General features: G+C 38.3%; 1 long non-coding RNA gene and 1 pseudogene across 1 annotated transcript in view; one reads left to right on the top strand and one right to left on the bottom strand.

Annotated features, from left to right (window-relative positions):
* Positions 1–2320: 2320 nt before the first annotated feature.
* Positions 2321–5277, bottom strand: LOC140613239 (profilin-1 pseudogene; annotated as a pseudogene).
* A 2397-nt stretch (positions 5278–7674) lies between these two features.
* The window catches only part of LOC140613492 (uncharacterized), a 31463-nt gene continuing 27983 nt past the window's right edge, over positions 7675–11154 (top strand). Inside the window, exon 1 of the long non-coding RNA XR_012014497.1 lies at positions 7675–7839. This is a non-coding gene — a long non-coding RNA (uncharacterized lncRNA). The remainder of the gene's footprint in view (positions 7840–11154) is intronic.

The raw sequence follows: 11154 nt of genomic DNA, 5'->3' as shown, positions 1-11154 counted from the left end.
GTCTCTGGGTAGTACTGCTCAGAGACTATGTATGTCCCATTCTAATGCATTCAAACTAAAAAAAAAAAAAAAATTGTATTCCCATAGTTCAGAAGTGGGACATGTACATGAATCAAAACAAAGAGCCAGAAAGGACAGTTGTCAGTTCGTTCTCACATGAATCTTACAGAACCAGGTAAAGAGGAAGAGACACAGGAAAGGTGTCGTAATGCAGGTAGGACTTTGTTCAACTTTGACAGATCAGTACACAGAAGGTCATAGAGAAGCAGGGGATGTTTTATTTTTTTAATTTTTTTTAAAGATGTTATTTATTTATTCATGAGAGACACAGAGAGAGAAAGAGGCAGAGACACAGGCAGGGGGAGAAGCAGGCTCCATGTGGGAGCCCGACGTGGGACTCGATCCTGGATCTCCAGGATCACACCCTGGGCTGAAGGCGGCGCTAAACCACTGAGCCCCCCGGGATGCCCCAGGGGATGTTTTAATGTGAAAGCCATTACTGATAATGTGCACAGATGCAGACACCAGAAGATTCAGGGATTCCCCCTCCCCCAGAGGAGTTTAAGTCTCCTGGACAACAAGGCCCACATAAAATAGCTTTAAAATGAGTTAAAAATAAAGATCAGGTGGAGATTTTATTGAAACTATCAATACAAACTTTCAATTATTAGGAAATATTTAGGATGTGGGAGATGGATGCAACATAGCTTTTATAAAAGTGATAGCTCGGATATCAAAATGTATGATTTGTCCAGACATTCTCCTTATATTAAATTAAATATTGAATTAAATTGTTTTTCAAAAAAAAAATCAAAACCAGTTAAAGAGATTTAGTATTCTATTAGTCTGTACATGGCTGTTGTTGCAGGCATGAGAGGGCTTGAGCTGCAGTAGGAAACTATTTAGGATGGCTTGAAGAAAGTTCTGCCTCAAAGAAAGGAGCTGGAGCAGAAGCACTTGAAGCTGATTTTAGATCTCCAAATGCATGGCTTTTGCTCTTTTGCATGAAAATATATATTATATTATATATGCATAGGCCGTATTTCTTCCATATATAACGGGGATTTCCGGCATCTAAAATTAAAAGTTAGAAATGGGCTATTGATGTCCACTAAAAAAAGGTAGAATTATGTACAATAATACTGACATATAAAATTTGTTCCAACTGAAATGATCTCCTGTTTAAGGTTTCACGATAGAGATTTTAAAGATGAATTTGGAAACCTTTGTTAGAGGAAAAATTAAAAATTCACAAATACCTCTCTTGGTCATATTTCCAATTTCAGTCCATTTATCAAAAGAACTTATTCAGCAAGTTGGCCTCCACCATTGGAAGAGCTGCCAAGCTCACCATATTTAATTTATACAGAAGAAAATTATATTTTTAAATATCACAGTCCTCTTTTTCTGTTGCCACGCTTGGAAGTTACAGTATAAATAGTCTCAGATTTACGGATTTTTTATGATCCAGATGTGGTTTTCTTTTCAACCTGGTCAGAGCTGTCGGTGATTAGATGAAAAACAAATAAATTATATTCATTAGGAATCAAAACTAATTGAAGGGATACACTAGGATCTAAATGGGTAATACCAAGAGCAAATACTTGCAGAGGTTCAATTTAATTAAAGACTTAAAAGTCAAGAAATGAATCTACTCTGAATGTTGATCATGCTACTCCGTCCCTACTACTACCACTTGGCCCAGGCCATCCGTGTTACCATCCTCACCTGGATTACGCAGACAGCTCCCTAAGTGTCCTGATGGCCACTGCCTTAGTTTCCTCTACCATACATTTCCTGTGCAGCTGTGCTTCAGCCACAGGACTCCCTTTCCATTACTGTAACACGCAGATCTGTGGGTGCTCTGTGGGCCGTTTCTGTGCTGGGGGGGGGGCTGCTTTCTGCTCCCCTAGCCCTGGTTGCTTCTTGTCATCTGCTCTCTGCTCATAGGTTACCACCTCTGCAAGGTGGTACTTGACCATTCTTTTTAAATTGCTCCTCACCCACTTCACACTCTCACATTGTTCATGATCTTCAAAAGATGCATTAGTAGAATCATTTTTTATGCAGAAAAAAAAAAAACACAAAATGCAAAATACATTTTCCAACCACACAAAGGAGGGGTATGAGTAGAGAGAGGTGTCTGTTCATCCAGCCCCAGCCCCCAGCCCATGTGGTTTTGGCAGCAATAGGGGTGTGGAGTAATGGCCGCACAAGTAAAAAGTGTGTATGTGTGTGTGTGTGTGTGTGTTTGTGTGTATGGGAAGGAGAGGGGTGCAAAAGCAGTGGGGAGTGGTGTGGGGGAAAGGGACAGATGAGGTCAGCACTGGGAATGCTGTAGGTGGGAGGTCACTGCATAAGATTTCTTGTTGATCATACCACTGTGGACATCTCTGCCCCTCAGCAGGACTAGCGTCTTGGCAGTCATGGTGACAGCAACACTGGAAGTGAGAACACCCCCAGTGCTCTTGGTAGGAAGCTCCATGGTGAAGTCCCCAACCGGCAGCAATGAATCCTGGATAATAGTGCCTTTCTGGCCCCCAAAGGTCAGCCCATTCACACACATACAAAAACTAGACTGGTCTTTGCCTACCTGGACACCGACCTCAGCTGGAGTGATGCTGACGAAGGCTTTCCCTGGGACGGTGGTTCAGAGGGTGAGGCCTTATGGCCCCCGATGGCCTGACCTGACAGGTGACCTCTGCCCTGAGGTTGTGGATATAGATATTCTGGGGGGGGGGGGGTGTTGGTGCTGCTGGGGCTGCTGACTAGGCTGGGGACCACAGGCTGCCCTGGGGAGGAGGCGGAGAGCTCACAGCACCCACTGCTCCAGGAACTGCACCTCTGCTAGCTGTGCAGCTGCCCTCACCACCACCACCACCACCACCACCACCACCACCACCACCACCAGACTCCACTTTTCAGGTGTGTTTTCCTGCTCCATGACAGCAGGGTTTTCCCTGGATTATTCACTATTATGGTTCCAGAGTCTCAAAAGTTACTGGCATATAGTAGACTCCCAAAAACATTTTCTAAATGAAGGAACAAGCTTTTGGAGGAAAATCTTAGAAAAGTGAGTATTTTTGTGAGATTTAAATAGTTTACTGATTCTGAGTATTATTAACCAAAAGTTTGAATTTAGAAGATACAAAACACAACTGAAGCTGTCTTTTATCACTTCTTTTGACCTTAGGATTTGCAGAAGCTTAAAAAGTATTAATAATAAAAAAGTATTAATAATGGTTATTATCATTAACACATTAAATGACTTAAAATATAGTTGGAATGTTATGGATAGGCTTAAAAAACAATTAAATCATTTTTCATGTTTTAAATATCTATGTATATCTAAAATCCTGATAACTATGAAAAGTAAAATGTTGTCTTTCATTTGTTTTTCTAATTCCCATTTGTATAATTAAATGTTACTTTCCTATTTGCACGCTTAGTTTTATTTAGGTTTATAATATAGTGACCTTTATTCATTTGATTTCATGTTTCCTATTTAAACTGTTTTAGAAAGTATATTTTAAATGACTTAAGAATCTCTAATACAATGAATATAATTAATATTTATTTGTTAAGTCAAAGAGATCTTTCTCAGGCACTTTTCTAAGAACATTTCTACTCTTTTTTTTTTAATGTTCTGTATTGGACAATTTGTTAAAAACCTGAAAGTGAACAGATACTTTAGGAAGGTTAACAAGATACGTATTGAGGCTGCAAGTGATATAAAATATATTTCTTTGATGAGACCTGGCAATTTTAAACCTCTATATTCCCCACCCCAAATGTTTATAGTCAAATAGATTATCTATGTGATGCTTGTAGCTCTCTCCATTTTTCAATTAGCTCACAATTTTAAACACTGTGATGAAGTATTTCAAATACTAGCATTTTTATAGCATAAAATGTAGAAATGCAATTTGTTTTGTCACTGACTTTTTAACTTTCAAAAACTGTAAATTGTTTCAAAGTTGGGGATGCTAGGAACCTCAAAGATACTGTCACTACTCAATATCAGCATACTTTCTATGTGTGTTCCATAGAACTCTCTCTACTTGTTTTTAATAAAATCTGTAGAAAATCTCTCAAATGTCTATTTTGCATTTGATATGCTTTCTCAACATTAGCTCATTAATCTATCCTTTCTGACAAGTTATAGAAAAGTGAGTCTATTCCAAGGACAAAAATCCACAGTAAAAATTTAACATTTCATTGTTTGTCATTGAAAATTGTAAAAATTATGATGATGTTAAATAATATTATGGATGATAAAGTTAGGAATCTAGATTAGGTGCCATTTTTCCCTTCTCCATCCTACACTAATATGGTCAAAATGATCAAGATTTTACTTTGGTCATTTTGACTACTAACACAGAGACAAATAAATGGAAAACTTTGAAAAGATAACTGACAAAGTAGTTAATACAGGCATCCCTCCCCTCCTCTCTTACGTTCTTTCTCTCCAAACCTTCTTGTTTGCTTTCTTTTCATCAGCTTATTAACACTTACCTTTCTGAGAATTAGTATAGTAAGAATAAGCTGATTAAGAGTTAATATTGGGGCACCCAGGTGTCTCAGTTGGTTAAGTGTATGACTCTTGATTTTGTCTGAGGTCATGATCTCGGGGTCCTGAGATGGAGTCCCATAGGGCTCCATGCTGGGTGTGGAATCTGCCTAAGATTCTCTCTCTCTGTCTCTCTGCCCCTCCCCCCCCATCCTCAGGCACATGTTGTCTCTAAAAAATAAAAAATAGTTGATATTGACTATTCACTAATTATGTGATCCCAAGCAGCTTACTTAATCTTTTGATTATTATTATTAATTATTATTATTATTAACCAGTCTCTATACTCAACATGGGGCTTGAAACTATAACCCTAAGATCAAAAGCAACATGCTCTATTCACTGAACCTGCTGGGCATCCTTTACTTAGTCTTTTGTGCTCCAGTTTCTCATCTATAAAATGGGGACAGTATTTATTTTATTTTAATAAAATTCTAGTATAAATAAAATGGATTAGTACATAAAAGTTTGTTTAGTCATGCTCAGCACATAGTGAGTGTTCAGTAATTGTTAGCTGGTATTTTTTTAAGGTAGAAATAATAGTAGTGGTAGTAATAGTAGCAACAGTAAGGAGTAGTAATAAGTACTAGTAGTGGAGGTAGTAGTATGCCTACCATGTCTGAGAACCACTCTAGTTCTCTGTTTAGTGGCAAATCAAACAAACCAGACAATTCTTGTTTCACTCTGGATCTTTTCTGGTAACCCATGTTCCATGCCATTAATTCTCTCTTCAGCTGTACCCTTCTGCCATCATATCCATTTAATATGTTCATAGCTTTAGATGTTGGCCTTTCCAGTTACATGTTTTTAACCTTTTCATCATAGATTCTCATTCTCTGCTGAAATTCTCCATCTCACTGTCTGTTTTGTTGAACCTTTTAGTCACAATTATTTTAATGTTTCCATTTAATAACTCCAAGCAGCCAGGATAATTTTTATTAAGTACTGGAAAATTTTAATTAAATGTTAGAGAGATTATTATAGGCTCTAGATCTTCCTCTGAAAGGGATGTTGTTGTCTTCCTCTGAAAGGGATAAAGTTCCAGCTCTTCAAGTCAAGGCCTGAGTTATTTTATGCGTCCTTTCTACCTTAGCAGCTGTGATGCCCAATTTCTAGGTCTGCAGTTTAGTGGAACCACTAGAAATGACTCATCTTTTCAACCTCCCCTCCCCATTTTGAATAAACAAATGCATCTAGAGGGAAAGAGGATTTAAGTGGCATGTTCCTCCCTCTGTGTTTCCCTCCTACCTACTCCCTCAGGTCTTGGTTGTTTGGAGAGCCCCAGAATCCTTCAAGTAGTTGTTTATTTTACCAGCATTGGTCTGATACAATCTCACTCTACACATCCAGAAACAGAAGTGATTTCTAAAATTTCATATTTCTAAGGATTAAAAAGTTAAAATAGTAAGCTTATTTCCACTAAAAATGTCTGAGAATTCCTTATGTAAGAGTGAAACTGTTACAACATCTATACAAACACTGTCTTCTTTATATTCTAAGGGTAGGTATTCAAATGAGTAAAATATTTAGGACAGCTTATGACCAAGCCGGTAATTTTAGTTGGGTTAATTAACTTCTCCCCATTATCTTCTTGGGGAAAATAAACTTTTTCAGAACTCTTCCCTCTATGAACTAAGATTATTTGATAAATGAGAAAACCCAATGAGCTCCCCAGAAGGAGGGTGCAATATAAGCACAAAGCAACTATCTAAGGATTGCTTTATTGGGCAATATGAAAACTTATTGTGATACTAATCTTAAATGGTTCTGTATTATATTAGTCTTTGCCACCTATTATGATATGTAAAATCTCTGTACTCTCAGGATTCAATCACAGTTTTCAGATCTAATGATGACGTGGAATTTTAATTATTAAGGAGCCCTAATTAACTTAGTTATCACTCCATTTTGCATCTATTCTAATTAAATTTCTTTCCTTCTTTCATGGTTTGGGAAGATAGTAATCTTATTCACTCCTTTTATCCACTTCTGGTTCTAAGGTTCTCAGACACTGGGCCATAGGGAAGGATTTTTGGCAAAGAATCCCTGTCAATATCCTTTATGTCGTAGACACTCAAAAGTTAGTTCTCTCAGTGGGTATGTGCACTGCTAAAGAAAAATAAAAAGACAAAAACCACTGCATGATTCTCTGACTAGAGAGATCTAGCTCAATAAGAACCTCTTCACCAGACTCCTATTCTGACTCTCATCATTAGATGAATGTACCACAGCCTCTTTTTCTGGGAAATCACACCAATTACGTCAACTGGGTTGAAGCAACAGCAAGACTTATCAACTGTGGCTATGTTCTGCAGTTTCACTTGACACACACAAACCTTCATGCTTGTCACCTCCTGTTGGGAGAGGAGTATGTGTACAGGCTGTTCACTGCCATCCCTTCTTCACATCTGGCCATCTCTGTCTAAATCTGTTCTCCGCTACATAACCATAGAAAACAGATGAGCAAGTCTTCTGCATTAGTGGATGTCCAAATTAAAGAAAAGATACCAGTTTCTCATTTTTGTAAATATTCCCGATTTCTATAATTGATTCTTTGAAGTCTCCTCACTTGGCTTTAGGATGTGGCATCTTACATGGTGATAGGGAAGGAACACACACAGCACTCCATTTTGCACTTGACTTATATACGAATCCCGCAATTGTCCCTTCTCTCCTACTCCTCTGTCTTCTGCTTGTTTGGGTGGCCAACAAGGGTGTGGAAGAAACTAGGCTGATGTCTAAGTATGTCAAAGCCTGCTCAATCATTTTTAACAAGTCTTAAAAACGTTATGATCTCAAATCTTTGAAGCCTTCTTTAAAATACAGGTTGTATTTCACTTCTCACTTACGTGTCTCATAGCTAGTGGGCTACCATCTTAGGTGTGGCATCAGCAAGAATGAGGGTGTGTAGATTATAAAGAAATTTATAGGCTACTCTATGTACTTTGATTGCCATTTAGAGTGAGATAGGAAGCTAAGTGAGGGTTGTGAGTAGAGATGTGTCATGATTTAACTTCCTTTTAAAGGGCTTCCTTTTTTAAATCGCTGCCATGTTATTAATAGACTGCAGAGAAGCGAGAACAGAGCCAGAAGGGGCGGTAAGAGCTGATACAATAATCTTTATTCATCACTCTCATTTTATCATGGTGAAAATGTTTGTGAGAAGCTCTGTAATAGGTCATATCTCAAGTTCAGTTGGCCAAGATTGAGTTATTTGCTGACTCTCATGCTGCAAGCACACCTAGGCAAGGACTTATCTGGCATTCTCGGTGAGTATTGTAGGAGATAGGTTTTGCTGGCCAGAAAAATGGGAGAGACGGCTGTTGGTTAGATAATCAATAATGTTTTTCCTGGTGGACTAAGAGCATTAAAGCATTAAATGTCTTGAAGCTTTTAACTAGAATATTAAATTGATAAAGTTTTATGTTAGAATAGCCTTTCTAAGTACCGAGAAAAATAGACCAAAGGGAAGGAAGACCAGAAGCAGAGAATCCAATTAGATGTTGTTTCCATAGCCCAGGTGAGACATGATAGTATATGATAGTGACCTGGGATTGATTGATGGTGGGAAGTGAGGGCAATGGAGAGGAGACATCAATAGTGGTGCTCAGACTAGATTTTGGAAATGGGTCAATGGATAGATCATGTTGGCATTCTTTGAAATTTATATTTTTTATAAAAGAAGAGCATGTTTAGGAAGAAAATTAGTTTGTCTCCAGATAAGCTGAGTTTAAGATATGTTTAGAAAAATCTAAATAATGATGTACAATAGGCAGATTCTGAAGGGCAGGAGATATATCAAAGCTCAAAATATAGATGTAAGGGTTATCTATGCACATATGATTATGTTCAAGTACAAACAAAAAATGAATCCAGAAAAAATGGGACTGGAGCAAGATGATGTTCTGAACATATGTTTTTATTTTCTCTGGCTCCGCATATAATGAGGGGAGAGAGGAGAGATTCAGAGAGAGGTAAATAGCAGATAAATAGAGGTTTAAAAAACATTTGAATGGAAGATATTAGCAATGAGTTAGAAATGTTTAGTATAAGAATAGAAAGAATATATACAATATAATCTTTAGAAATAAAGTGAGAAGAAATCACAATGTCAAAACACATGTGAGAAAATATCCCTGCAGAATTAGAAGTAATTCCAAGAGTCAATCTGAGAATTTCTCCTTGAGAGGAGAAAATGTAGAATTATTCTAATACTAGAAAAGTGAATTACCAGTGAAAACAAGTGTTATTGACAGGCTCCTGTGATCATGCATTCCAAATTTGTAGTTATACATTTAAAAGAAGGCAAATCAGTTTCAGCGCTTGTTTCTGCAAATTAGGTGAAGTTTTGCATGTAATCACAGTTGGGGTTTTGCCAAGTGAGAAAGCCAGAGGGATAGTGGGTTCTGTGTTTTGATTGTATTGAGCAAGAAATTATGGTGATGGACGAAGGAATACAAGTTGTGTACAGGATACACTGCAGACAGCAAGTTGGGGATGGTGGTAGATATTTTTTTTAAAGTGATAAATTTAATGAATTGCATGATTCAGGGAAGTCAAGGAATTGTTTAGATGTGTGCAAAGTCAGTGAGTTGAAATGTTAGAACTTTGTAAGAGAGGATTCTTTAAATCAAGATTTGAGATGTAAGAGGCACCTGGGTGGTGTCTGCCTTCAACGGGGTTGTAATCCCAGGGTCCCGGGATCGAGTCCCGCATCAAGCTCCACGCAGGGAGCCTGCTTCTCCCTCTGCCTGTATCTCTGCCTCTCTGTGTGTGTCCCTCATAAATAAATACATAAAATCTTTTTTTAAAAAAGATTTGAGATGTCATATATTTATTGGAAGTAAAAAAAAAGTCTAGAAATGACTATGAGACTAGTTGAATAAAGAGGCAGGAGGAAAAATTTCTTTCAGATAAATTTTTTATAAGGATGGCCAGATGAGAAGTTTCCCGTGGCACGACCCTTGAACCTACCTGATGCTGAAGACCATATAATAAGCAACAATTATAGGCAGTAAAGAGGAGAACGACTCAGGTGGTAATACTTCAGTGAATGTTTTAGATTGAGCACAATATTTTGAAATGTCATGTAGTATCGTCAGATAACATGGGTTTCAAAAGCACTGGGCTTTAAGGGAGAGTTATGAATTACATGTTTGTGTCCACCTTTCAATTCTTCTGTTGAAACCCTAACTCTCAGTGTGATGGGATTTGGAGCTGGGGCCTTAGAAGGTTAGGTGAAGTCATGAGCACGGTGTCCTTATGATGAGTTGAGTGCCTTATAAGAAGAGACATGAGAGCTCTCTCTCTTTGGGTGCACAAGAAAGAGGTCACATGAGTACACAATGAAATGGCAGCTGCGTGAAAGCAAAGGAGAGAGGCTTCACCAAGAACTGGCACCTTGATCTTTGTCTTCTCAGCCTTGAGACCTGTGAGAAATACGTGTTGGTTGTTTAAGTCACTACTCTGTGATGTTATGTCATAGCAGCCTGAGCTTATTAAGGCAAGGAGTGATAAGAAGTCATCTGGGGCTGGGAATGAGAAGCAAGTAGGAGCAATGCTCCTCCACCTCCAGCCCCAACCCCACTTTCCCAACGTGGAAAGTATGTGGTGTGAGAGAAATAAGTAGTCATCCTTCAGAGAGCCCTGGGGCCATGTCACTCAGATTCACACAGAAGTGTTACAGCAATGAGGGTTTGGAAAGGAGGTTTAAAGGATAAAAGATCTGGCTGGTCACTGGCCGTAAGTATATTCGAGGGCATGGTGGAAGGACTCTAGGGGTTGCGGAAGATCTGAGATTAGGAGATGGACAGGGGACAGAACCCCAGCTGGTGGCTTAGGGAGTTGGGTTAGAACTGAGGTAAGTGAGTATGTAAGACAAGAATGTATTCATTGTCTTTCCATTACACATGGATAATTGATTCTAATTATGGCCATCTGCATTCAGTGGAGGTTTCTGGTGTGGAGGTGCCTCAAGCACTGGTCCTCCTGTGGAAGACATGGAGCTCTGTTGGCAGCCTTTACATGACAGAGTTGGGAAATGGGTGGTTGTACCACCGCACCCAGAGCTCAGTGGTGTCACTTCACTTCCAGAACATCTGGAACCTTGTAGGCTTCCTTTAAATTTTTGTATGGGCTGATACTTTCACACTAGCATTCTGGGCATTTAGTCCTAATGATGGTCTTACATATGTGTGCGTTTGGGTGTTCTTTTCTCACATGCCTATTAGTGAAGTGATATTTGCTTTTGATAAAATTTTGTATCAACTTAATTTTTTTTTCACAGTAATTGTTTGAAACTCCTTATAGATGTAAAACTATATTTTGGGGAAGGGAGCGCTATGCGTAAATACCTCATGAGGGCATTTGTATGAACAGTTTGATTGCAACTATATCAACACATAAAAATCATGTGGAATATGTGCAATAAATAATACAGATTTGTGAAATGGATTAAGAAGAAAAGCTAACATCATTTGAGCTCATGGTATATGCTAGATGCAATCCTCAAACTGTCACCTATATTATTTCACCGAATATCCATAATGACACTATGTACTGTTATCAATCACATTTTACATGAG

This window comes from Canis lupus, chromosome 21, assembly GCF_048164855.1.
Source record: "Canis lupus baileyi chromosome 21, mCanLup2.hap1, whole genome shotgun sequence".
Taxonomy (NCBI): domain Eukaryota; kingdom Metazoa; phylum Chordata; class Mammalia; order Carnivora; family Canidae; genus Canis; species Canis lupus.
Note: the sequence above shows the minus strand (reverse complement) of the source record. Positions and strands in the feature narration are given on the sequence as shown.